At 45.2% G+C, this 26,591-nt stretch overlaps 1 protein-coding gene across 3 annotated transcripts in view; it reads left to right on the forward strand.

Moving 5' to 3' along the window:
• LOC123758845 (transmembrane protein 117) overlaps positions 1-26,591 on the forward strand; it is a 71,562-nt gene that overhangs the window by 16,886 nt on the left and 28,085 nt on the right. The window lies entirely within an intron of this gene.

The raw sequence follows: 26,591 nt of genomic DNA on the forward strand, positions 1-26,591 counted from the left end.
TCGGCACCGCTCCTGTGCCAGGTAGGTTCACTACGGGCTCACCATAGCCCGTGCTACTTGCCCCGCTCCTGTGCCAGGTAGGTTCACTACGGGCTCACCATAGCCCGTGCTACTTGCCCCGCTCCTGTGCCAGGTAGGTTCACTACGGGCTCACCATTGCCCGTGCTACTTGCCCCGCTCCTGTGCCAGGTAAGTTATGGGCTCACCATAGCCCGTGCTACTTGCCCCGCTCCTGTGCCAGGTAAGTTACGGGCTCACCATAGCCCGTGCTACTTGCCCCGCTCCTGTGCCAGGTAAGTTACGGGCTCACCATAGCCCGTGCTACTCGGAACAAGTAGCTGAATCTATAACAACAACAACCATTACGACTAAATAGCAAGAGTGGATAAATGAGAAGTGGGAGAGATAGGGAAGGAAAGGGATGAGTAATGAATAGAGGAAGTAAGAAACAGAGTGCATAAGAGACAGAGGAAGAGACGGAATGCACATGGGACAGAGAAAGGAACAAAGTTTATCAGGGACAGAAAGGAACGGTGCATGAGAGAAAAAAACAGAGTGAATAAGGATCAGAGGAAGGAACAGCGGGCTTAAAGGACAGGGAATGAATAGAGTGCACAAGGGACAGTGAAAGAGAGTAAGGAACAAGAAGAAGTAATACTTCCGGGTCCCCCAACCACAAACATTTGGCCTACCGCCTGAAGAAGCAGTTTTTCTCTCAAGAAAATGACAACATGGACACCATTTTGCAGCTCCCGTTTCTGCTATAGATTTTCCGTGTATGCATGCCAGACATTCTCCCAATATCCAATCACGAAGGTCTATCGATGTTTCTCCATAATATCGAGCGACCTGTTCGATGGCGAGTAATAAACTTATACAAACCTCACTTCTATAATGTTAGAAATTAAAAGATCTGACAGTAAAATAATTGAAGTTCTTCCATCAATCTTAGAGTGGAAACATCACTGAGTTTTGCTTATATAAGGCAGGCGTTACTAAACTCCAGGACCAGGATTCATCAACGTATTCGCTTACGAAACCTGTACATCTGTCCTTGATCATGGCTGCTTAGGATGTATTTATGAAACGGTTTCCAAGCTTGAAAACGCAGAGAGATCGTCTTCGACTCAAAGATATTTTCACTAACACAACCTCGTAGAGCTTCCCAACTCATATAGTGTTTAATACATGTAAACAAAGCTGGCCCAGAGGACTACGAGGATACTCCGAGTATCTTATTGTGAATCACAACACCCAACGTTGTAATTCCATACACTGCACTTGACCATACAGAATAATATTAGGAATTATGAAAATATTAGAGGGTTTAAATTATAATTTGAGCTAGTTGGCACATTTAAATATTTTGTATAAAGCCAGAATCACGAGCAGCGTTCTACCAACATACTCGAGCACCCACGAATTTCCCAACAAATAAATGCAAACTATTGTTGTTTGTGTTAGCAGTGCCACAAATAGTTGGTGGTGGTGCTATTATTGGCGGTGGTGCTGCTGTTGTTGGTGGTGGTGCTACTGTTGGTGGTGGTGCTACTGTTGGTGGTGGTGCTGCTGTTGTTGGTGGTGGTGCTACTGTTGGTGGTGGTGCTACTGTTGGTGGTGGTGGTGCTACTGTTGGTGGTGGTGGTGCTACTGTTGGTGGTGGTGCTACTGTTGGTGGTGGTGCTGCTGTTGTTGGTGGTGGTGCTACTGTTGGTGGTGGTGCTACTGTTGGTGGTGGTGCTACTGTTGGTGGTGGTGCTGCTGTTGTTGGTGGTGGTGCTACTGTTGGTGGTGGTGCTACTGTTGGTGGTGGTGGTGCTACTGTTGGTGGTGGTGCTGCTGCTGTTGGTGGTGGTGCTACTGTTGGTGGTGGTGCTACTGTTGGTGGTGGTGGTGCTGCTGTTGGTGGTGGTGCTACTGTTGGTGGTGGTGCTACTGTTGGTGGTGGTGGTGCTACTGTTGGTGGTGGTGGTGCTACTGTTAGTGGTGGTGGTGCGCATGGAAGGAGGAAGACCGAGACATCAATACCCACAGCCTTCATTAGTGAGTACTGTGGTGTATTTACCTATCGCGATATACTAAACATTGTATCAAACGCTGCTCTCTTCCACCGCCGCCAACAAAGACAACACCCACGGAAATCAACGAGACAATCTTGCCGCTCAACGATGCGTATCAGTCGTGCGTATTTCTTTGTTGTGTTGGTTGTCACTGACGCATTTAACCCGACTGCGTGATCCGCAGTGAACTGGCTTCCCGGAAGTATCATGCCGAAGTTCAGTAATGTTCACTCGGGCCCCCCGCCCCCCAAATCGTTATCCAGTAAACATTTTATTGAACGTATAGAATGTGCAAAGTTTTTTTCAGTTCGAGTTATGGTTGGTGAATACTTGCGTATTGCAAAGATATTTCGCGTAAAATCCCATCATTGAGAATTCCTGTTTTTGTTTTACGAGGTCATCAGTGAGCCTGGACCCCGTAACTAATGATACGCCACAACGTACAAAATACAGTATGCTAACCTAACCAGAGATGTAGGCACCCAAGCAACCCGCCCAACCTAATCATCGATGCATAGAAAACGTGGATATTTGTGAGCCGCTACTTTTCATATTACAATACTTTGCAATTTGTACATTGGGGACCATAGGGTACAGAATGAGACTTAAGAGTTGAGAGCCCGGGTTGAACCCCTTGCACCGTCGGCCCGAGTACATCACTCAGGGCTCTAAGATTCTTCGCTCCCTCAACAGACAGCCTTCACAAGCCCTCATTCTTATTGACCGTCATTCAGTTTGTCATTCACCTGCTCATTCACTCACAGACTCTTCTCATTCTCACAGAGCCTCATCTTCACAGATCCCCCCCACTCCTCTTTCACTCTTATTGACCCCCCTGGCCCAAACAGAGCCACTCTCACTCTCGCAGACCCTGGCTCTCACTAGTGATGATCATTCACGCCCTCACAATTCTCGGGAGTCCTATAAATCTTCAGGTGGGTCTTATATCTCTTCCTGCTCGCTGAACTCTTCTCAGATGAAACTTCTCCTCCCTTTTACTGTGTTTGCTGCCTCTCCTTTCTTTTTCTTTTGTTTTATTTTTAATGTTTTCTTTCATTGCTTTGAACCCTTTTCTGTCATGGCTTTGTCCCGTTTTCTTTCATAGACTTGTCTCGATGTCTATGTTTTGTCCCGTTTTCTTTATCTGCTTTGACCCGTTTTCTTTCACTGCTTTGATCCGTTTTCTTTCATTACATTATCCATTGTTTTTATCTAGAAGCTTCAAATGGCTTTGTTCAGGTAAAATCGAACATTGCTTGGCAAATGCTTTGCAAAGTACTATCAGTATTGACTAGCGATTATGTGTACTCGCCTAGTTGTGCTTGCGGGGGTTGAGCTTCAGCTCATTGGTCCCGCCTCATGAGCGTTGCTGTACCAACGTTTGCTGGTCTCATATTTGACACACCTACGCACTACAAGGCGTTGTTGCTTGCACACTCTTGAGGGCAAAGTTCGGCCTGCATTTATAAAGCTGTCCCCTGGAGTCTTTTGGCGCGGTGTGAGATCGATCAGAGGCGAAAGGTTATATAGTGACCTTTCCTTATAGACCTAATTGGTTAGGTCAGGTTAGGTTTCCCCCTAACCTAGGCCCTTCCTGGGCCTAATACACACTATCTGAGGCCTAATATAGTACATATGTCTGTTATGCTTAAATATTCCTAGGCCTGGTATGTCTTTTACCTTTATTTTATCCGAGTGTTACAAAGTGAATAGTACAAAGTTCTACTATCTAATTGCTTAGAACGTCAATCTTTGTACTACGGTGTATATGGGTTACGAAAACTAAACAGGAGAATGTTAGGTATAGAGAGAGACATACAGGGAAAATGCAGGCATAGAAAGAGAGGGAGAGGTGAGGTACCGCTGAGTACCAGACGACCCTCGATTGCGTTATCACCATATTTACGGGTTCACCATAACCCGTGCTACATGGACACGTCGTTCTGAGTAGGTAAATGTGAAACAACACAACATGTGTTATCAAGAAGGACAAAAGTACGGGACAACTTCCTTGGTGTTGGCGTCTCATTAAGTGTGTTCCGTCTGTGTGTTCTGGCTCTTGCCTTTGTTTAGGTCCTTGTTTGTGCCTGAGGTGAAGGCTGGCTCTCTCTCTCTCTCTCTCTCTCTCTCTCTCTCTCTCTCTCTCTCTCTCTCTCTCTCTCTCTCTCTCTCTCTCTCTCTCTCTCTCTCTCTCTCTCTGTGATACTTCAGCTGGTAAGGAGGACTATGCCTTGTGGAGGACGTCTTCCGTCTCTGGCTGGGGGAAAACACAGCATTGCAACTCTGTGATTGGTCGTCCTGTGGGTCTCTGTCGCCTTGTATCCGGCCACTCCCGCTTGAGGGCCTCGTGCACATCCGTACACGTCGGACTTGTTGAACGGATAACTTAAATTTACACAAAGGCGAGATTCGGTGTTTAACCGATTGACCGAGTTAGGCGTACAGCATTCCCTGCACCATGCTGAGCGGTGCCTCCGCCGCTGCAGCTAGTGGACGCACTCCTGGCTGTACTTTGCTGTTCTGGAGAATAGTGAAGAATAAATTCACACAAGTGAGGAAGGATCAGTATATACATCAGACGCCCCTCGCAAACGCGCCCGTTTTTCTTTGGGTTTTCTGGGAGGTTGAGCTCTTGCTTTTCTCCAGATTTACTCCTTTTCCAGTAAGTGTTTGGCCTGAAATCGACAAGACTGGATGCGAAAGCTTTCTTCCGTGATGTGCTATTTGTATAGGTATGGGAGCCGGTCGGCCGAGCGGACAGCACGCTGGACTTGTGATCTTGTAGTCCCGGGGTCGATCCCGGGCGCCGGCGAGAAACAATGGGCAATATTTCTTTCACCCTATGCCCCTGTTACCTAGCAGTAAAATAGGTACCTGGGTGTTAGTCAGCTGTCACGGGCTGCTTCCTGGGGGTGGAGGCCTGGTCGAGGACCGGGCTGCGGGGACACTAAAAAAAAAAAAAAAAAAAAAAAAAAAAACGAAATCATCTCAAGATAACCTCAAGATGATGCAGCATGTTCTTGGAAACGTGAATCTCCAGCCTATGTCCTCGCCAGCCAGGGTGGGAAGGGAAGGGAACTACCAGGTGGGAAAGCTCCAAGCCATCGCGACTACATAGCACTGGGAAGGGATCAGGATAAGGATTTGGGATGGGGCGGAGGGAATGGAATGGTGCCCAACCACTCGGACGGTCGGGGATTGAACGCCGGCCTGCAGAAGCCAGACCGTCGCTCTACCGTCCAGCTCAAGTGGTTGGAGTGCGTCCTGTCATCCTGAAGAGGTCCGCTGGAGAGTAGACACAGATAACACATGTGTGGAGGTGGTGTTTGGTGTGAGGGATATATATATATATATATATATATATATATATATATATATATATATATATATATATATATATATATATATATATATATATATGAATGAAAACTCACACCCCACTTGACCATCACTATGACCATCACTATGACCATCACTTGACCATCACTATGAAATGCTATGCCCAAGATTACCATCCGAGTTGCCGTCGGGGAAGTGGCTCAAATAGCCTTGGCTATCACTTCCTTTTGACGGCCGTGATGGTCAAGTGGATTAAGGCGCCCTGTAGTTACCAGTTGCGTTGCTCCTGGGAGTATGGGTTCGAGTCACTTCTGGGGTGTGAGTTTTCATATTCATATATATATATATATATATATATATATATATATATATATATATATATATATATATATATATATATATATATATATATATATATATATATACACGAGAGAGTACATAGCATTTGTGTTTTAACATTCTCGTAAAGCCACTAACACGCACAGCGTTTCGGGTCAGGTCTTTAATCTAACAGATAATTTGAAGTAGGTAATTTGTAGCAAAACTGAGAAATGTTAACAGGTACATTGTAATATAATTTGAAGAAAATTAGTAGGTACATTATGGTAAAATTTGAGGATTATCAACAGGTACATTGTAGCATAATTTAGGGATTATTTCTGGGTACATTGTAGTAACATTTGCGTTCAACATATATATATATATATATATATATATATATATATATATATATATATATATATATATATACACGCTAGGTTTATATGGGGATATTCCTAAGGTGCAATTACTAACCCGCCCTAGAATTCAACTCCTCAACAGTTGACTAGCTCTCGGAAACCTATTTACTGCTAGGTGAACAGGCGCATTAGATGAAAAGAAACGTGCCTGGACCATTTCTGTCCCGCCCGGGATTCGAACCACTTGATTCCCGATTGTCAGTCGAGAACGAACACCGGTTGTACTACAGAGCCCTTCGCTGTACCGAGAGTAATGAAGGAGGAGGAACGTGATACAGAGAGGGTGGTGTGTGGGGGGGTGGGGGAGGAGAGGAACGGTGAAGCTGGAATGGTGTTTTTTTCCAGGTAGGGGGTTCCATTCCTGGCCTGCGTACTCAAGAATGGGGGGGTAGAAATAGCCTAAGATACTCTATCCCTTTGAGATGCATTTCTTTCTTCTTTTTTTTTTTTTTTTTTTTTTTAAGATATATACAAGAGTTGTTACATTCATGTACAGCCACTAGTACGCGTAGCGTTTCGGGCAGGTCCCTGGAATACGATCCCTGTCGCGAAGAATCGTTTTTTCATCCAAGTACACATTTTACTGTTGCGTTAAACAGAGGCTACAGTTAAGGAATTGCGCCCAGTAAATCCTCCCCGGCCAGGATACGAACCCATGACAGCGCTCGCGGAACGCCAGGCGAGTGTCTTACCACTACACCACGGAGACTTATCTCAATAAACATACTTGAACTGGTGTCCCACATAGGTTAAACATTTGCTGTCATTTGGCCGTGAAGGTGCTAACGATGAGGATACTTACGTTTATCAATATTAATATTTATTTATACTACTAGTAATAATAATAGCAATTATAGCAGCAGGTAACTGGTGTCAGCCGTGGGAGTATTATCGCGTCTCCTGCCTCCACACACACTGGCTGTTGCTCTGTAACACCCTTCTCCTGCACCATTACAGCAGATGCATTAAGTGGATGAAGGAGGGAGAAGCAAGGGGGGAATAATAAACGGAGAGCGAGGGAAGCGAAGGTGGATCTGGATAGCAAAGGACACAGGAGAGATATAGAAAACCGGATGACACGTATATAAAAGAAAATGGATGTGGGGGGAATGATTGCAAGGGAGACTTCAGAAGTTCAAATGTATATACTCTGACGTCGCCGAGGAAGTAATATCTGTATGCACTTAAGAGGTCACGAGTGGTGCACTGTTCTTGTTAAAGGTTAGAGCACATCTGCCACCACTGGTTGCTGAGTGCACACACCTGCCATCACTGGTTGCTGAGTGCACACACCTGCCACCACTGGTTGCTGAGTGCACACACCTGCCACCACTGGTTGCTGAGTGCACAGACCGGTCACCACTGGTTGCTGAGTGCACAGACCGGCCACCACTGGTTGCTGAGTGCACAGACCGGCCACCACTGGTTGCTGAGTGCACAGACCGGCCACCACTGGTTGCTGAGTGCACACACCTGCCACCACTGGTTGCTGAGTGCACACACCTGCCACCACTGGTTGCTGAGTGCACAGACCGGCCACCACTGGTTGCTGAGTGCACAGACCTGCCACCACTGGTTGCTGAGTGCACACACCTGCCACCACTGGTTGCTGAGTGCACACACCTGCCACCACTGGTTGCTGAGTGCACACACCTGCCACCACTGGTTGCTGAGTGCACAGACCTGCCACCACTGGTTGCTGAGTGCACAGACCTGCCACCACTGGTTGCTGAGTGCACACACCTGCCACCACTGGTTGCTGAGTGCACACACCTGCCACCACTGGTTGCTGAGTGCACACACCTGCCACCACTGGTGGTAACTCCTTCAACGCTGATCAGAAGAAGGCCAGAAGCAGTGTAAATAACGACGTGATCTGTTAACGCTTTATAAAAAAAAATCAAGAGAGCTAATCATCGTAGTTGATTCACCTTGAACAATGTCTCGTTTGTCTCCCCCCCCCGTACCCCCCCCCGGGAGGTCGTAACAACAGCAGCGGGTACAAACCACTACTCGTATCTCACAAGTTTTTTTCTAAGGCGAAGGAATTTGTGGAAATGTCTTGAGGTGAACCGGAGCCTCGAGGTCATCCAACCAATCAACCAACAGGAAATGGCGTTGTTACAACCAGTCTTCCAAAAATTATATTAATTATAGTCAGTATTTGGCCCAGAAGTCGAACTTAAATTTTCTTAGGTCTAGTATATGTGTGTGTGTGTGGTAAATTAGGCTTATGATTGCTTATTTAGGCCTTGGGCTTGTTAGGGTGTTGTTGTTACTGTTCCATTTCTTTAACAATGGCACGCCCCCCCCCCATCCACAAAAGTCACACAAAAGTGTTACTTTTGAGGGGGGGGGTCAGACAGTCCTTTTCTGAACGTTTCAGGAAAATTGTTGTTCTATGTTTTCTGATTTTCAGAGGATAGACTAAGATAACTGGATCTTGGTATACACCTGGTGTAGACTATTGTATACCTGGTGTAGACTATTGTATACCTGGTGTAGACTATTGTATACCTGGTGTAGACTATTGTATACCTGGTGTAGACTATTGTATACCTGGTGTAGACTAGTGTAGCGACACAGTGCTGGGTGATAGGTGAAGATTAAGCCACCCAAGAGGTGGCACGGGCATGAATAGCCCCGTAATATGTGAATGATCTCGAGTGGGTTATATGTATTGGAGTTGCCTCGCGAGGGACCTTATGTCTTATGCTGTTTTCTTTAGTTGAGAATGAGGATCGACTTGAGAATGGTCCAGGACGGACCGAAACGTCGTCGTCCCTTCACCTTCTAGTGTGTGGTCTGGTCAAGCTGTTTCTTTATTTTGATGTTCTTGTGGGAGCGGGGGGTCGAGGGATTTTTTTTTTTAGTTTTTGTTTTGTTTATCTGTCTCTGTCATTCCTTTCCCCTCCGTCCCATCCCAAATCTTTATCCTGACCTTTTCCAAGTGCTATATAGTCGTAATGGTTTGGTGCTTTCCTCTGATAATTCCCTCCTCTCTCTCTCTCTCTCTCTCTCTCTCTCTCTCTCTCTCTCTCTCTCTCTCTCTCTCTCTCTCTCTCTCTCTCTCTCTCACCTTCCTTCCCATCGCCCCAAGTTCTTTCCCTTCCTTCTGCCCACCGATGCACGTCAGCGCTTCTCCCTTCCCTTCTTTATACTACTGTATCACCCCTTTCTTTTCCTTTCCTTTCCCACCTTTTAACCTATTTCCTCACCACTTTATCACTATGTTGTTGTTGTTATAGATTCAGCTACTCGGAACAGGTTCCAAGTAGCACGGGCTATGGTGAGCCCGTAACTTACCTGGCACAGGAGCGGGACAAGTAGCACGGGCTATGGTGAGCCCGTAGTGGACTTACCTGGCACGGGAGTGGTGCCGTCTCTGACCTACCTTATCACTACCGTTACTCCCCATTTTGTACTCCCCTTTCCATCTTATCACCCCTTTCAACCTCGCCTTTACCCCCCTCCCATCCCACCTCCCCCCTCCTCCCACCTCACCTTTCCCCCTTCCACATCTTATCTCCCCTCCCCTGATCTACGATACCATCCCAGGTGACGCACTGAAGCAGACCATTACTTAAAACTTCCACCTGGCCGAGTCCATCGATCAACAGGGTTGTCCCTGCTGGCACCTTTCATGCAGGCGCGCAGAGAAAGTGCAACCGGCCCAAAAGTGGGAGTGGAAAAGGGGGCTGAAGCTATAAGAATGGGAAAGGTGAAGATTTTAAGAGCAAGATGCTCTGGAGCGGATTAAGAGATGCGTGTCACGTGGCCATGACCGGCCTGGATGCTGTGGAGGATGTGTCACAAGGGGAAGGAGGAGGGTAAGACACCCTGAGGGAATTCTAGTTCCAGGGAGAGCGACACACTTCACCTTCACTCCCTCCTGGAAGCTGTTAAAGCTTTGATGGGTGTGCGCTTTTGTGGCGGGGGGGGGGGGGGGGTTGAGTCTATAGCAAGATGAGTGGTGTGTATTGGGGGGTGGGGGTTAGCTTATTGTTAGTGAAGACTGTGTCTCTCTCTCTCCTCTCTCTCTCTCTCTCTCTCTCTCTCTCTCTCTCTCTCTCTCTCTCTCTCTCTCTCTCTCTCTCTCTCTCTCTCTCTCTCTCTCTCTCTCTCTCTCTCCGTAACTATTTTCCCTTTGTTGACCAGACTACACACTAGAAAGTGAAGGGACGACGACGTTTCGGTCCGTCCTGGACCATTTTCAAGTCGATTGTGGTTAAGCCATCGTTATTTCAGCCGCGTTGTTGTGACTCCTCGTCTGCATATTTTCCCTTCCTATTTATTTGAGCTGTTATACACCATCTCTTCCCGTAAATACCCCCAATTTCTGTTACCCATTTCTCCCCCATCCCCCCCCTCACCCATTTCTTATATCCTTCCTTCTTTCGGAAGTTTGAGATTTGACGATTATCCTCGAAGAAAGAAGACGGGTGACTTCCCGTTCCCCCATCTTTACCCCCCCATCATCCTCCCCCCCAATCATCCCCCCCCCCAATCATCCTCCCTCCCTCTCCTCCCCATCTGGGGAAACGCCCGCACCCAATTACCATCATTTACCACCATTTTCTCATAATTTCCTCCGACGCTGAGCGTGACGATTGTGACTATTGGTCCGTGAGGTATGAAAAGGAGATTCCTTAAGCTTACAAGCCACCAACCAGTACAACTTTATAATCATTTTTATTATTTTTACCTGCATAGATAATTTTATATAGGATCGAATTCAGAGGTTTACCTGGAGTTTCCATATCCTTGGGGGTATCCTCGGGGAGTTTCCAGACTCAGGGGGGATTGGGGGGAGGAATATTGGAACCAAATAATGAGTTTACAGGACTCAATCTCAGAACAATTTAACCAAAAAAAATTAGTTGTGATTATAATTTAATATCATCATCAGTATTTTGATTACACAAACAGGAAAAAATCTCACTAGTGTATTTGTGATTTCTCGTTTGTCCATAAATTCGAATTCCTGTGATTGAACTTCTTAACTAGAGGCTCAAAGATGCTTCCCAGGTAAGGTTGTGCCTTACCTGTGAGGTACTTTTAGAGTACTTCTTCCTTGTCTCAGGTGTGTCTACACACCTGAGACATCTTTTTTTTCTTTTTTTTTTCTTTGAGATATATACAAGAGTTGTTACATTCTTGTACATCTTTGTCCCGTCCGTCCCAGGAGCTTCAGAGATGGGACCGTTGAAGAGATGGTGGCGGGCTCCTTGAAAGATTCTTTTGCTGTCTTGAAGGCAATGGTTGATCGTCCCACGGTGGATGTAGGGATAGTGCTGCATTGTTGTGGATGGGCTAATAGATTTTTGTTTACAAAGGGATAGTGCTAGAGGATGGGTTGTTCCTGCAGTTGGTTGTTATAGGGATTGGTTGTTAGTGGTTGTTATTGGTATTTACTGAGACGAAACTGCCCGTATAGGCTAGTGCTGTGTAGTTGACGGAAGAATTACTCTTAATTGACAACGTCGGTTGTTCAGCGTGTGTATTAATGGCGCTAGAGGTAAAGAATCGTTAATATACGTTATTATCATTGATATGGTTAGAAAAGTTCTCAACCATTAGGATAGTTTTGTGGATGTAGGCAGGGATGGGAGGAGCAGGATAACACGGGGATCAATACGAGGTCTGGTTGTGTGGTGAAGGACATTATCGCCAGGTGCTGGGATCTCAGTGTCATTAACATCACTACCACACGCCCACGGTGTGTGGGTCGCACGCCCACGGTGTGTGGGTCGCACGCACACGGTGTGAGGGTCGCACGCCCACGGTGTGTGGGTCGCACGCCTACGGTGTGTCGCACGCCCACGGTGTGTGGGTCGCACGCCCACGGTGTGTGGGTCGCACACCCACGGTGTGTGGGTCGCACGCCCACGGTGTGTGGGTCGCACGCCCACGGTGTGAGAGCCGCTGCCTCTACCGCTTTCTCACAAACATTTCTCACAAACTGTCACTTGCAAAGCAAATGTTATGTGAAAACCATATATATATCGTTACTAATAATGAGAAAACATTATCCAGGAGGCCCCGGGAACAACGGTGGTGGTATATATGAAAGGGTTCGCTCTTGACGCATCAAGAACCACGGCAATAACTGGCGACGCAAGTGAAAATGCGTTGATAAAATTGGACTCTTGCTACCTCAGCCTCCTCCCCGAGCAATATCGCGCGAGCCAGTGTGATTACCTCAGCTGGCTGGCTGGCTGGCTGGCTGGCTGGCTGGCTGGCTGGCTGACTGGCTGGCTGGTTCGTAAGCCAGGGAGCGGAAAAGAATGTCAAGCATGCCAGGGATCGTCTCCTGGCGAGGCAGGATGTGAGAGGCGGTGACTTTAAGACCGACCTTGAAAGGCACAACCCCCTGGTCAACAGCGCCACTTCGTCTTCAAGACGGCCGGCGATCGAGAAACTCGCTGAGGAATGAAGGAGACGGGCGACCACTTGGACATTGCGGCTCCACAAGAGTCCTTGACGGTGGCGGGTGCGTTGGTGAACCGGTCATCTTAAGGTGTATCGTGACCGTCATACACGGTAAGATACCAGCAGCTGGGGCCAAGGAGCTGCAAACACCTCTAGTCCACACACACACACACACACACACACACACACACACACACACACACACATGGAAGCTGAGTACCCAAATGAGCCACAGAGACGTTAGAAAGAACTTTTTCAGTGTCAGAGTAGTTAGCAAATGGAATGCATTAGGAAGTGATGTGGTGGAGGCTGACTCCATTCACAGTTTCAAATGTAGATATGATAGAGCCCAATAGGCTCAGGAATCTGTACACCAGTTGATTGACGGTTGAGAGGCGGGACCAAAGAGCCAGAGCTCAACCCCCGCAAGCACAATTAGGTGAGTACAATTAGGTGAGTACACACACACACACACACACACACACACACACACACACACACACACACTGTGTGTGAAGTGAAGTGATGTGGCTGACTCCATACACAGTTTCAAGTGTAGATATGACAGAGTCCAATAGGCTCAGGAGCCTGTACACCAGTTGATTGACGGTTGAGAGGCGGGACCAAAGAGCCAGAGCTCCACCCCCGCAAGCACAATTAGGTGATTCCACTACACTACAACCTGACGAGGTTGGAAACAAGGTAAGAGGGGAGGGGGACATGACAGAGACATATAAAATACTTAAGGAGATTAAATAAGTGGAAATAAAAAGAGAAAATATTCACAACGAATACCAGTAGAACAAGAGAGCAGGGATGGATGCTTGAGACTCAGATGAGAAAAGTGGTGGGAAAATTGAAGGAACTATAAGGAGCAGACGCCAGTCTTACTTTTAATAGTAGATATAATAGGGAACTAGGTGGCTGGAAATCATTGCATTAGACAACCGGCGGCTAGAAAAGCGGGTCCCAAGAACTAGAACAATCCAGACACAAGCAGGTGAGTACACTCACTCGCGTCACACACACACATAAATTAGATGGTAAACTGAGATATTTATTGATATAGTTTGAGTTAAATGGAGATTTAGGTGGGAGCCGACGACATTAATAACGCTATGAATACTGTGTCCTCTGGGGGAATACTGTGTTATCTGGGGAAATACTGTGCTCTCTGGGGAAATACTGTGCTCTTTGGGGAATTATTTTACGGTGTGTCAATGCAAGAGTGATAATCTCCAGCATGAGCGAGGAATTTAATTATAAGTGCCTTGCCTCTCCACGCCCCCCTCTCCCTTTGTTATTTCTTTTCTCTCTCTCTTACTTCCCCCTTTATCTTTATTTACCTTAAAAGCTCTTACTCGTTGGCTCCCTTTGTGTAAACCCCTCGTACTTATTGGCACTCCAGTGCCTTCTGACACTTGTAGTCACACTGCAGGTGCACTCCGATTTTGAGTATTCATTTTCATTGACCGACCGTCAAATTTGACAATTCCAGGTAAGGTCAAGTCAGTTACGAAGAAATTTACAGATGCCGATTCTCCAAGAGTGCTGTTGGGGTCAAGAAGATGGTTATTCACACCATTAGAGGCTTCCTACAGGTCTAAAGAGGGGCGTCCCACGATTCAATAGGGGAGGAGGGGGTGTTTGGAGGTCAAAAGTAGTGTTGGCAGGTCAAAAAAGGAATATTTTGCAGGTCAATAAGAGCGTCGTGAGGTCAAGAGGTATCTTGTCAGGTCAAAAAAGGTGGGCGTCGTCAGATCAAGAGAGATGTTGACGGATCAAGAGGGCTGGTGGGGGAAAGGGTGTTGAGGGCGGCGGGTGTCAAGTCGCTTACACCGTTCGGACACAACACGGCCCGTCCATACATTACTCAAGGGGTTCGGAGTCCTTAAAGACTGGCTCGCGTCCTTGAAGACTGGCGCGCGTTCTTGAAGACTTGGCTCGCGTTCTTGAAGACTTGGCTCGCGTTCTTGAAGACTTGGCTCGCGTTCTTGAAGACTTGGCTCGCGTTCTTGAAGACTTGGCTCGCGTTCTTGAAGACTTGGCTCGCGTTCTTGAAGACTTGGCTCACGTTCTTGAAGACCTGGCTCGCGTCCTTGAAGACTGGCTCGCGTCCTTGAAGACTGGCTCGCGTCCTTGAAGACTGGCTCGCGTTCTTGAAGACTGGCTCGCGTTCTTGAAGACTGGCTCGCGTTCTTGAAGACTGGCTCGCGTTCTTGAAGACTGGCTCGCGTTCTTGAAGACTTGGCTCGCGTTCTTGAAGACTTGGCTCGCGTTCTTGAAGACTTGGCTCACGTTCTTGAAGACTTGGCTCGCGTTCTTGAAGACTTGGCTCCCGTTCTTGAAGACTGGCTCACGTCCTTGAAGACTTGGCTCGCGTTCTTAAAGACTTGGCTCGCGTTCTTGAAGACTGGCTCGCGTCCTTGAAGACTTGGCTCGCGTTCTTAAAGACTTGGCTCGCGTTCTTGAAGACTGGCTCGCGTCCTTAGTCTCCTCCTTCGGTCTAGTGTTTGCTCTGGTTCACCGTGTGTGTGTGTGTGTCTGTGTGTGTGTACTCACCTAATTGTGCTTGCGGGGGTTGAGCTCTTGGCTCTTTGGTCCCGCCTCTCAGCCGTCAATCAACAGGTGTACAGGTTCCTGAGCCTATTAGTCTCTAAAGTGTGTGTGTGTGTGTGTGTGTGTGTGTGTGTGTGTGTGTGTGGTGCTGTATCCTCTACCGCCGGCCTGTGTGTGGCAGGAAGCACCTGCCCCACACAGGCCGTCGTCAGCAGATTGAAAAACCATTCCGATATTCTGTCTCGTATTTTGGATGTTATTTACGCATAATCGCTAGTGTCGCGAGAGGCATTGCCCTCTTCTCTGGAAGGAAGCGGCATTTAAATATATAACCAGTCCAAAGGAGACATGTGTGTGTTGACGGGCTCACCATAGCCCGTGCTACACGGACATTTCGTTCTGAGTAACTAAATCTAGAACAACAACTGTGTATGGGAGAGGAAATATTTATTAAGCGTTAGGGGGTGAGAAGGATCATTTATGTATCATTATGAGAGTTCATGCATGCAACAGTTAGGCATCTCCAGTGGAGGGGCGAACATTTCCACATGCCTAGTTGTGAAGACAATGTTTTAGAAATCTAGAAGGAAGTTGGGAAGAAAGGCGTTCTCACCTCCACTTGTGAGGCGCCAGAATGTAGACATTTTCACTAGTGTGTGAGTGTGAGAGATTGAGAGACATATAGGCAGTTTTAGCTGCAGTAAGGTTTTTTGGGATAGTACCAGAGAATTTGTATTTCTGGGTAATGTCTTTTAAGGTTGTTGAATACAATATAATAGGTCTAAGTGTTCTCTCTCTCTATCTCTCCCTCTCTCCCTCTCTCTCTCTCTCTCTCTCTCTCTCTCTCTCTCTCTCTCTCTCTCTCTCTCTCTCTCTCTCTCTCTCTCTCTCTCTCTCTCTCTCCGTTGACGAGACTGCTCTCTTCCTACACCTTTTAGCCACTAACTTGTTAAGTTTGTATTCTTGCTTTATCATGAATCTCTGCAATTGTCTCACTTCTTGAGTTATTGATCTGCGTTACCTTGACCTTTATTGTTTTTGAGTCTCTCTCTCTCTCCCTCTCCCTCTCTCTCTCTCTCTCTCTCTCTCTCTCTCTCTCTCTCTCTCTCTCTCTCTCTCTCTCTCTCTCTCTCTCTCTCTCTCTCTCTCTCTCTCTCTCTCTCTCTCTCTCTCTCTCTCTCTCTCTCTCTCTCTCTCTCTCTCTCTCTCTCTCTCTCTCTCTCTCTCTCTCTCTCTCTCTCTCTCTCTCTCTCTCTCCCTCTCTCTCTCCCTCTCTCCCTCTCTCTCTCTCTCTCTCTCTCTCTCTCTCTCTCTCTCTCTCTCTCTCTCTCTCTCTCTCTCTCTCTCTCTCTCTCTCTCTCTCTCTCCCTCCCTCTCTCTCTCTCTCTCTCTCTCTCTCTCTCTCTCTCTCTCTCTCTCTCTCTCTCTCTCTCTCTCTCTCTCTCTCTCTCTCTCTCTCTCTCTCTCTCTCTCTCCCTCTCTCTCTCCCTCTCTCCCTCTCTCTCTCTCTCTCTCTCTCTCTCTCTCTCTCTCTCTCTCTCTCTCTCTCTCTCTCTCTCTCTCTCTCCCTCTCTCTCTCCCTCTCTCCCTCTCTCTCTCTCTCTCTCTCTCTCTCTCTCTCTCTCTCTCTCTCTCTCTCTCTCTCTCTCTCTCTCTCTCTCTCTCTCTCTCTCCAGGGTGTTTGTAAGTGCTCCCTTGCAGGTAATCTCGTTCTGGTGTGCTCGTATGTGCTTTTCTATTCAATCTTGCTTGTTGCCTTAGTCCTGTCCCTCACTAGATTGGGTTCTGGTCTGGCCTCGAAGACGTTCGACTTCACTTACTTCTCCTTCGATTCAAGCTGACCTCTTGAAGAATACATCGCATTTTGACGTCAAAATCCCTCGACGGGCAAAATATCGATGTAATGTAATTCATAGTGGCTCGGAAATATGCACGTTTTCTATACATGGGGTCGTTTGGTTAAGTTAGGTTAGGTTTGGGTGTTTTAGTACACTACTTTCTGTCCGTCGTGGTAACTGGAGAGGACGGGCTGCCTACAGAACGCCCACCACACACACTCCTGCCTTTCTCATCTTGTTGTTATAGAGTCAGCTATTGGAACAAGTTCCAAGTAGCACGGGCTATGGTGAGCCCGTAACTTACCTGACACAGGAGCGGGGCCAGTAGCACGGGCTATGGTGAGCCCGTGGTGGACTTACCTGGCACAGCGGTGCTGAATGTTTCTCACCTACCCTACGATTGATTTTGATTGATAAAGATTAAGCCACCCAAGAGGTGGCACGGGCATGAATAGCCCGTAAAACTACCCGACGACTAATTTATCATTTATATGACACGATCCGTTGTGAAAATCCTTTGTTTTGACCCCTGATCCCTGACCTCACGGGCTCCCTGTTTTCATTGGCCACTGAGCAACCCATCACGATCGTTACTGACCTCTGACCTGACCAAGAATTTTGGTGCCATGGCCTCGACCTTTTCCTCTCCCTAGGCCTATGACTTGGTGGATGCCTCGGGCCTATATTGTGTCTTACAGTCGAATTCTTTCTCTATATGAAAGTCTTGTCTCATGTTGCCTTTTTCCATTCCATTTCAGTTGAGTTTTTAGCTTTTCTGTAAATTACATTCGTATTGGAGAATAATTCTCAGCAATATAGCACAAAGATTACCATAAGAACAAATCCACAAGGGCCGTGACGAGAATTCGAACCTACGTCCGAGATCATCCCAGACTGAGCTACGACATGGTCAAAAGAGTTGAAACCAGAAGTTGTACCTAACTTACTTGGATCCTGTAGCCTCTCCGAGACACAAACCAGGGTTTTACACAACTCCCCCGTGCACTCGAGCTATGTCAATAGGGCGTTCTACCTCTTTTGACCATGTCGTAGCTCAGTCGATTAAGGCAGCGTCTGGGATGATCTCGGACGTAGGTTCGAATCCTCGTCACGGCCCTTGTGGATTTGTTCATTTGATACATCACGCTATTGTGATTTCTGTGTGTAATAAAAATTACCATAATTAAATGAGCAATTGCCATTATGCTTAGCTCATGTTTGTTGTAGCAATCCGTGCTGACAAGTATGTCTAGAGGTTTGTTTGTAAGGGAAACATTAGGAAATCTTTGGAGTAGGGCGGTGGAATCGAACGTGCGTCGTTGTGCACCTCAGAGGCATGATACCACCGCGCTGTTTCAGCGACTGTCTCGAATACATCACACTATTGTGGTTTGATTGTGTGGAGGGATAACATTGTTTTGCAATAAGGAAATGCCTGCATTTACTTAGCATTGATCTGTGCCTCGCTAAACAAAACAAAAAACATCACAGTAACTAAACAAAACAAACATCACAGTAACTAAACAAAAAACATCACAGTAACTAAACCAAACAAACATCACAGTAACTAAACAAAACAAACATCACAGTAACTAAACAAAACAAACATCACAGTAACTAAACAAAACAAACATCACAGTAACTAAACCAAACAAACATCACAGTAACTAAACAAAACAAACATCACAGTAACTAAACCAAACAAACATCACAGTAACTAAACAAAACAAACATCACAGTAACTAAACAAAACAAAAACATCACAGTAACTAAACAAAACAAAAACATCACAGTGACTAAACAAAACAAACATCACAGTAACTAAACAAAACAAAAACATCACAGTAACTAAACAAAACAAAAACATCACAGTAACTAAACAAAACAAACATCACAGTAACTAAACCAAACAAACATCACAGTAACTAAACAAAACAAAAACATCACAGTAACTAAACCAAACAAACATCACAGTAACTAAACAAAACAAACATCACAGTAACTAAACAAAACAAAAACATCACAGTAACTAAACAAAACAAAAACATCACAGCAACTAAACAAAACAAACATCACAGTAACTAAACAAAACAAAAACATCACAGTAACTAAACAAAACAAACATCACAGTAACTAAACAAAACAAAAACATCACAGTAACTAAACCAAACAAACATCACAGTAACTAAACAAAACAAACATCACAGTAACTAAACCAAACAAACATCACAGTAACTAAACAAAACAAACATCACAGTAACTAAACCAAACAAACATCACAGTAACTAAACCAAACAAACATCACAGTAACTAAACAAAACAAACATCACAGTAACTAAACCAAACAAACATCACAGTAACTAAACAAAACAAACATCACAGTAACTAAACCAAACAAACATCACAGTAACTAAACCAAACAAACATCACAGTAACTAAACAAAACAAACATCACAGTAACTAAACAAAACAAACATCACAGTAACTAAACAAAACAAACATCACAGTAACTAAACCAAACAAACATCACAGTAACTAAACAAAACAAACATCACAGTAACTAAACAAAACAAAAACATCACAGTAACTAAACAAAACAAACATCACAGTAACTAAACAAAACAAACATCACAGTAACTAAACAAAACAAAAACATCACAGTAACTAAACAAAACAAACATCACAGTAACTAAACAAAACAAACATCACAGTAACTAAACAAAACAAACATCACAGTAACTAAACAAAACAAACATCACAGTATGGGTAAACAAAAATATTTTACTCAAGTAAAAATAAATTAATCGTTTAAAATTAATATATATAAAGGTATAAGAACCTAAAAAAATTGATATTAATACAAATATGCCAAAACATTTATACATAGACATATACGTGTATGTATATCCATAAATTCATCCTAATGAATAAATTACAACACTTGTGAATAGTGTATCAACCTGTGAATAAATGAATAGATAAATGACTAAAAATAGCCATGAAATTACTGGATAAAAATGGCCCCGAAGCAAGTTTGGGTTTGATAAACGTTTCTTAATCACCAAGTTTGTTTCTTGACACTTCATCAGGGAGAAGACGAGTAAGAAAGGAGACGAGTAATGACCCAATTACCTTCTCCAAGAGTTCGTGGTGCAGCGGGGCAGGAATATGGCATTAGCTTGTTAGGTCAGGCTCGTTAAGGGAGGAGGGAGGGAGGGAGGGGGGGGGTGGCATCGTTTGCCTAGAAGGTAGATTTTATTTCCAGGTCGACATTTTTGTACCCCCCCCCCCCACGCCCTTGGGGTCGACACTTTTGTCCCCCCCCCCCACACGCCCTTGGGGTCGACATTCTTGTACCCCCACGCCCTTGGGGTCGACTTTTTTGGACCCCCACGCCCTTATGGTCAACACTCCTCGACCCCCTCCCAAAACTGTGTACGTTACATCCCTCTCAAAACAGGTTACCATCAGTGCACGCATCTGGTACATTATCACTACTACACGCTGTCTTTCTGTCCCCCACCACCCACTTCTCACCCCTCACTACACACGACCCTCACCGCACACACACACATTATCCACACTTCAAAACTCTCTATATATAGAAAGCCAACACAGTAACAAGGTTATCGCGAATAACCGTACTCAATTACGGGCTCACCATAGCCGGTGCTACATGGACACTTGGTTCTGAGTAGCTAAATCTAAAACAACAACAACAAAAAGAAAGCTAACTATTGGTGGATCATGTCAACACTTCCACTCATCTCATCAAGAGTGGAGCCATCAATATTCAATGTTGCTATTTCTATGACTCTGTAGCCCAGTGCTCCAGATTGATGAAGTTGATGATGTATCATATTGATGGCCATCATTGTTACCTAGCAGTAAAATAGGTACCTGGGTGTTAGTCAGCTGTCACGGGCTGCTTCCTGGGGGTGGAGGCCTGGTCGAGGACCGGGCCGCGGGGACACTAAAAAGCCCCGAAAGCATCTCAAGATAACCTCAAGATAAGATCATACTGATGATTAAATCAGTGTTATGTGTCTTATGCTCAACAGCTTACGGTATCCTGTGATATTAAAAAGGTTATATATAAAATTTCCAGAAATGTTTTTAATTTAAAAAAAAATAAAGAAAAAATCACAGTAGAGAACACATTTAATTAACAATTTAATGACCATTTTAATTAAATTTATAATGCTAACAAATTAATTTCACTTTGACATTTAGGAATCGTCAAAATCGTAACAAAAAAAATAATCCAAAATCCCCTTGTAAAATTGTAAATAATTTTTATGTAGGACAAACAGGCAATATCCTCGACACTAGATTAAAGCTGCATAAATATAGCATAACAAGAATTTAGAATTTTATTTCAGTGCTGAATCATGTCAATTAATAGTCATCTAATTCATTATTTCTCGGGTAAAATACTATGTATATCATTGAAATAAATTCAATTGAACTTGTATTAATAGTGAATAATGTAATTATAAATTACATTAAAATCGAGTCATGTCACCCAGCCGTCAGCTGGGTTGCCTAGGCGTCAGCCGTCAACTCAGCCGTCAGCTGGGTTGCCTAGCCGTCAGCCGGCAACCCAGACGTCAGCTGGGCTGCCACCGGGAGATCAGGCCTCAACCCGATTGGTTTCTTGACATGTAAACACGTAACTGATTGAGACCTGGGTAGGTAAAGAAGAAACAGGTGATAATATCCTCAGCATGTAAACAAAAAACAGCTGATTGGTTCCTAGCATGTAAACAAAAAAACAGCTGATTGGTTCCTAGCATGTAAACAAAAAACAGCTGATTGGTTCCTAGCATGTAAACAAAAAACAGCTGATTGGTTCCAAGCATGTAAACAAAAAACAGCTGATTGGTTCCTAGCATGTAAACAAAAAACAGCTGATTGGTTCCTAGCATGTAAACAAGAAGCAGCTGTTTAATTACTCGATATGTAATCAATAAGCAGCTGAATAGTTCCTCGGCTTGTTACAAAATAAGCTTAAATCCGATAGGTCCCCAGATTAAAAAAAGAGCTGATTAACCCTTCAGGATGTCAATAACATGCGAACTGTCCTCTTTAATATATATATATAAACCAGCTGATTTTCATTTTGGCCTCGTCCGTAAGCTTGACCTCGTCTGTAAGCTTAATATTGGGGGGAGGGGGAGTAGAGAGACGAAGGGTAGAGATAATGCAGGGATGATGATAATAGAGGGGGCGTATGAGAGAGAGAGAGGGGGGGGAGGTTGGAGAGAGTGAGGGAGGGAGAGAAAGTGAGGCAGAGAGAGGTAGAGGGATGTGGTGGGTGTGCAGGATGGGTGCCTCTGAGGCAGATAAGAAGTGATGGTGGTGCTTTGTATTCATGAGTTTGGCCAGGGGTGGGGCTGCCCTTATCCCGGTGGTGGCTGTGGTGCTCATGGTGGTGGCTGTGGTGCTCATGGTGGTGGCTGTGGTGCTCATGGTGGTGGCTGTGGTGCTCATGGTGGTGGCTGTGGTGCTCATGGTGGTGGCTGTGGTGCTCATGGTGGTGGTGTGGTGCTCATGGTGGTGGTGTGGTGCTCATGGTGGTGGCTGTGGTGCTCATGGTGGTGGTGTGGTGCTCATGGTGCTGGCTGTGGTGCTCATGGTGGTGGTGTAGTGCTCATGGTGGTGGTGTGGTGCTCATGGTGGTGGTGTGGTGCTCATGGTGGTGGTGTGGTGCTCATGGTGGTGGTGTGGTGCTCATGGTGGTGGTGTGGTGCTCATGGTGGTGGTGTGGTGCTCATGGTGGTGGCTGTGGTGCTCATGGTGGTGGTGTGGTGCTCATGGTGGTGGTGTGGTGCTCATGGTGGTGGTGTGGTGCTCATGGTGGTGGCTGTGGTGCTCATGGTGGTGGCTGTGGTGCTCATGGTGGTGGCTGTGGTGCTCATGGTGGTGGCTGTGGTGCTCATTGTGGTGGCTGTGGTGCTCATGTTGGTGGTGTGGTGCTCATTGTGGTGGCTGTGGTGCTCATGGTGGTGGCTGTGGTGCTCATGGTGGTGGCTGTGGTGCTCATGGTGGTGGTGTGGTGCTCATGGTGGTGGCTGTGGTGCTCATGGTGGTGGCTGTGCGGTGTGCTCAAGACACAACACATCATTTACCTTACTAACGGAGAAGGCACAGAGCAGAAAGACAACGAGAAACAGAGAGACAGACAACAGCAGATTCCTAACTTTAAACGGAGCTTATAAACTGTTTCATGTGTAAACGAAATTACACCATGATTAAAGAAAGATATACTGGTTTCGCAAGGGGGTTTCCGGGAGGTCCAGGAGCGCATTTAATTCAAATATCATCAGTAAAATATGCCAACCTGGTAAGCATTAGATGGAATAGGGACATCTAATGAGAGAATCATTCCAAACATTATGCGCAACGTATGTCATACCAGTTCTAGAACATGCAGCACCGGTATGGAACCAACACAGTGTGAAGGGCAAGATAATGATCGCGAAGGTCGTAACATTTTCTAACGATCCCTGTGCTGGGGATTACTGGGCAATGACGACAGGTTAAACAAACCATTCTAACGGTTCTATCACAAACAAGTGTCCCATGGAGATATGATCGCAACATATGAGATACCGAGGGAATTTAGGTATCTTACAGGTAGCAGAGACAGTGTTTTTCTAGATAAAGGAAATCCAAAACGAGTGGGCACAGCTGAAAGTTGGAAAGCAAAGTTAAATGTCAGAAAATACTCGTATTCACTGCCAGTGGTAAACAAATGCCGTGAGTTTAATCAAACTCAAATCAAAATCATCTCAAGACATAGCTTGAAGCAGTGGTCGTAGACGCCACCTCCACTCACACCTTCAAGACCAAACACCACACAATACCCCAGCCTAAAGTGGCACAAACGCACCAGATACAATTACCCATAAGGCGGGACCCCATAACTAGACCTGACACACACACAGTTGACAAATGGAATGCATTAAGTAGTGTTGTGGTGGAGGCTGACTCCGCACACAGTTTCAAATGTAGATATGATAGAGCCCAGTAGGCTCAGGAATATGTACACATGTTGAATGACAGTTGAGAGGCGGGACCAAAGAGCCAGAGCTCAACCCCCGCAAACACAACTAGGCGAGTACAGGTTAGCAGCTCATTCTCAACATTGACACAGTAATTAGTACTAGCGTACACCTGTTGAGTGAGGCACGGTACAATCGACTCTTTGTACTTTGTTACCATCATTAAAACACTAATTGAGGCGCTTCCAATTAACGAGTCCGAGCGCTCCTGACGGCGGTAGTTAAACGCTAATTACCCGGCAATTAGGCCAGCCGCTGTTCCTAATGACCGCAATCAAGGTAGTTGGGTAGTTAGCTATTAGGGGTCTCCGTTGTATACGGTCTTGTTATTAAATATATTTAACGAATATTGCTGGCATTAAGATATCTTGATATGTCAATATTGCTCTCAAGAGCCACTTAAGCTTTTACACAAATTTGACACTACAGCTTTATTAAAAAAAAAATTGTCCCTCATAAATTTTTGGCCTAAATGTTTTTGATAATTGTACTTTAACGATGTTATTAAATTGTACACGTGTGTATATATATATATATATATATATATATATATATATATATATATATATATATATATATATATATATATATATATATATATATATATATATATATGACAATGTCAGACCACGGAGGAAAAATGAAACAGGAAATTTCCTTAAGTACTTTCGTATATTAAATACATCTTCAGAAGGGTCTGAAGGTTCAGAATACATCTTCACCTTCTGAAGATGTATTTAATATACGAAAGTACTTAAGGAAATTTCCTGTTTCATTTTTCCTCCGTGGTCTGACATTGTCACATTCTTAATCACGTGTTTATTTTCGTGATATACACACACACATATATATATATATATATATATATATATATATATATATATATATATATATATATATATATATATATATTTATATATATATATATATAATATACAGAAGTTGCAGGTGTGTAATATAAGTGTGCAGGCAGTTGGTGTGGGGTGCCACCTTCGTAGTGTCAGCAATAAGACGTCAAGGCTTCTTGGTGTTGGAAGAACTCCAACTGAGCATCTCCGGTTCTCTCTCTCGCCTTGCTCGTTAAGATCAATTCCCCCGTGGCCTGGGTGTTATGCCCCGAGCGATGGTTCACTACCGAGGTAAGGTTGGTGGGGTTATTATCAAGAGATAGCACTGGGAAGGGATATGAGGACAAGTGACTTGTATAGAGATTTTGCTAGACACGTTATCATAGTTTGATGGATCACACTAGGGCTCCCCAAGGTTACCGATGGTCTGGCAAGGAGGCTTGACGGTGCAAGAATGTCGTGACTTGGGTCAATGAAGACTTTTTCAGAAGATAAACATCAAAGGCTTAGAGCTGTAAGTCTTGGAGCTGTAAGTCTTGGAGCCCTCATTTCCACAACTCATCTTAATCCTAATCCTATTTCCTCCCCCCCCCAATCCCTGTAACACTTCGCTAATCGGTTTGCAACCAGCGCCCCAATTACTGCCATATGAAGAGGAGTGAGTAGTTAAGATCCGAGTCCAGTAGTCCCTCCTCCTGTTCTCTTGCCCCCTCATTTAATCGTCTATTGTTCTATTATCTCTGCTCATTCCATTCTCCCTGTATAGTTTGTTTACTGAGAACACCCGAGTGTGTGTGTGTGTGTGGCGTTAACAAGGTGAGGGGGGAGGCGTGGCAGAGGCTGGTCGATGGGCGGGGTTACGGGCGTGGTATATGGCGCACTGGGCGTGGCTCCTCTGAATTGGTCCATACATCAGCCAGCCAGGGAGACGTCAAGCTCTCTTTCTCTCTCTGTCTCTCTCTCTCTCTCTCTCTCTCTCTCTCTCTCTCTCTCTCTCTCTCTCTCTCTCTCTCTCTCTCTCTCTCTCTCTCTCTCTCTCAGAATCATCTGCTAAGTTCATCTGGCATGTTGGCTGTCTTTCTATACTCTCCTGTCATATGGACAGAAGGCTGGTATTGAGGGGCAATCTTTGTTTCACAGTCTGGACAGCGTATGGGGCAGAAGTGCCTCGTCTTATTCTTATAAGAAAACATCTTAAAGAATGCTTAGTGCATCGAACGTATACAGACTGAGGGGAGGGCGCGGAATAATTTGGGGCATTGGCTGTTATTATTATTTCTTATTATTAATAACCTTCCTACAATCTGGTAGTGTTTGAATGAAGGTGAAGGGAAGACCCAATATACGTGTAAGTGTATCAATAATATATTACAACCAAATTTTTTTCGGATGTGACCTACATATATTGGTTGATTTGATGAAGATTGCGCCACCCAAGAGGTGGCACGGGCATGAATAGCCCCGTAAAGAGGACAAAGGTTCTGTTGTTTTAGATTTAGCTACTCAGATCGAAGTGTCCATGTAGCACGGGCTATGGTGAGCCCGTAGACAAGGTTCTACGAGCAGGTGTTTATATATCTGGCAGAGTGCTTCACCTGACGTCCATCTGAAGCTTGGGCATCAAGATAACCTCAAGATAACCTCCCTTGGCTAGTCCCTAGAAGCGGCGTAATCATTACGATATCTAGTGATGGACGACCTTTGAAGG

Source organism: Procambarus clarkii, chromosome 31, assembly GCF_040958095.1.
Source record: "Procambarus clarkii isolate CNS0578487 chromosome 31, FALCON_Pclarkii_2.0, whole genome shotgun sequence".
In the NCBI taxonomy this organism is placed as follows: Eukaryota; Metazoa; Arthropoda; class Malacostraca; order Decapoda; family Cambaridae; genus Procambarus; species Procambarus clarkii.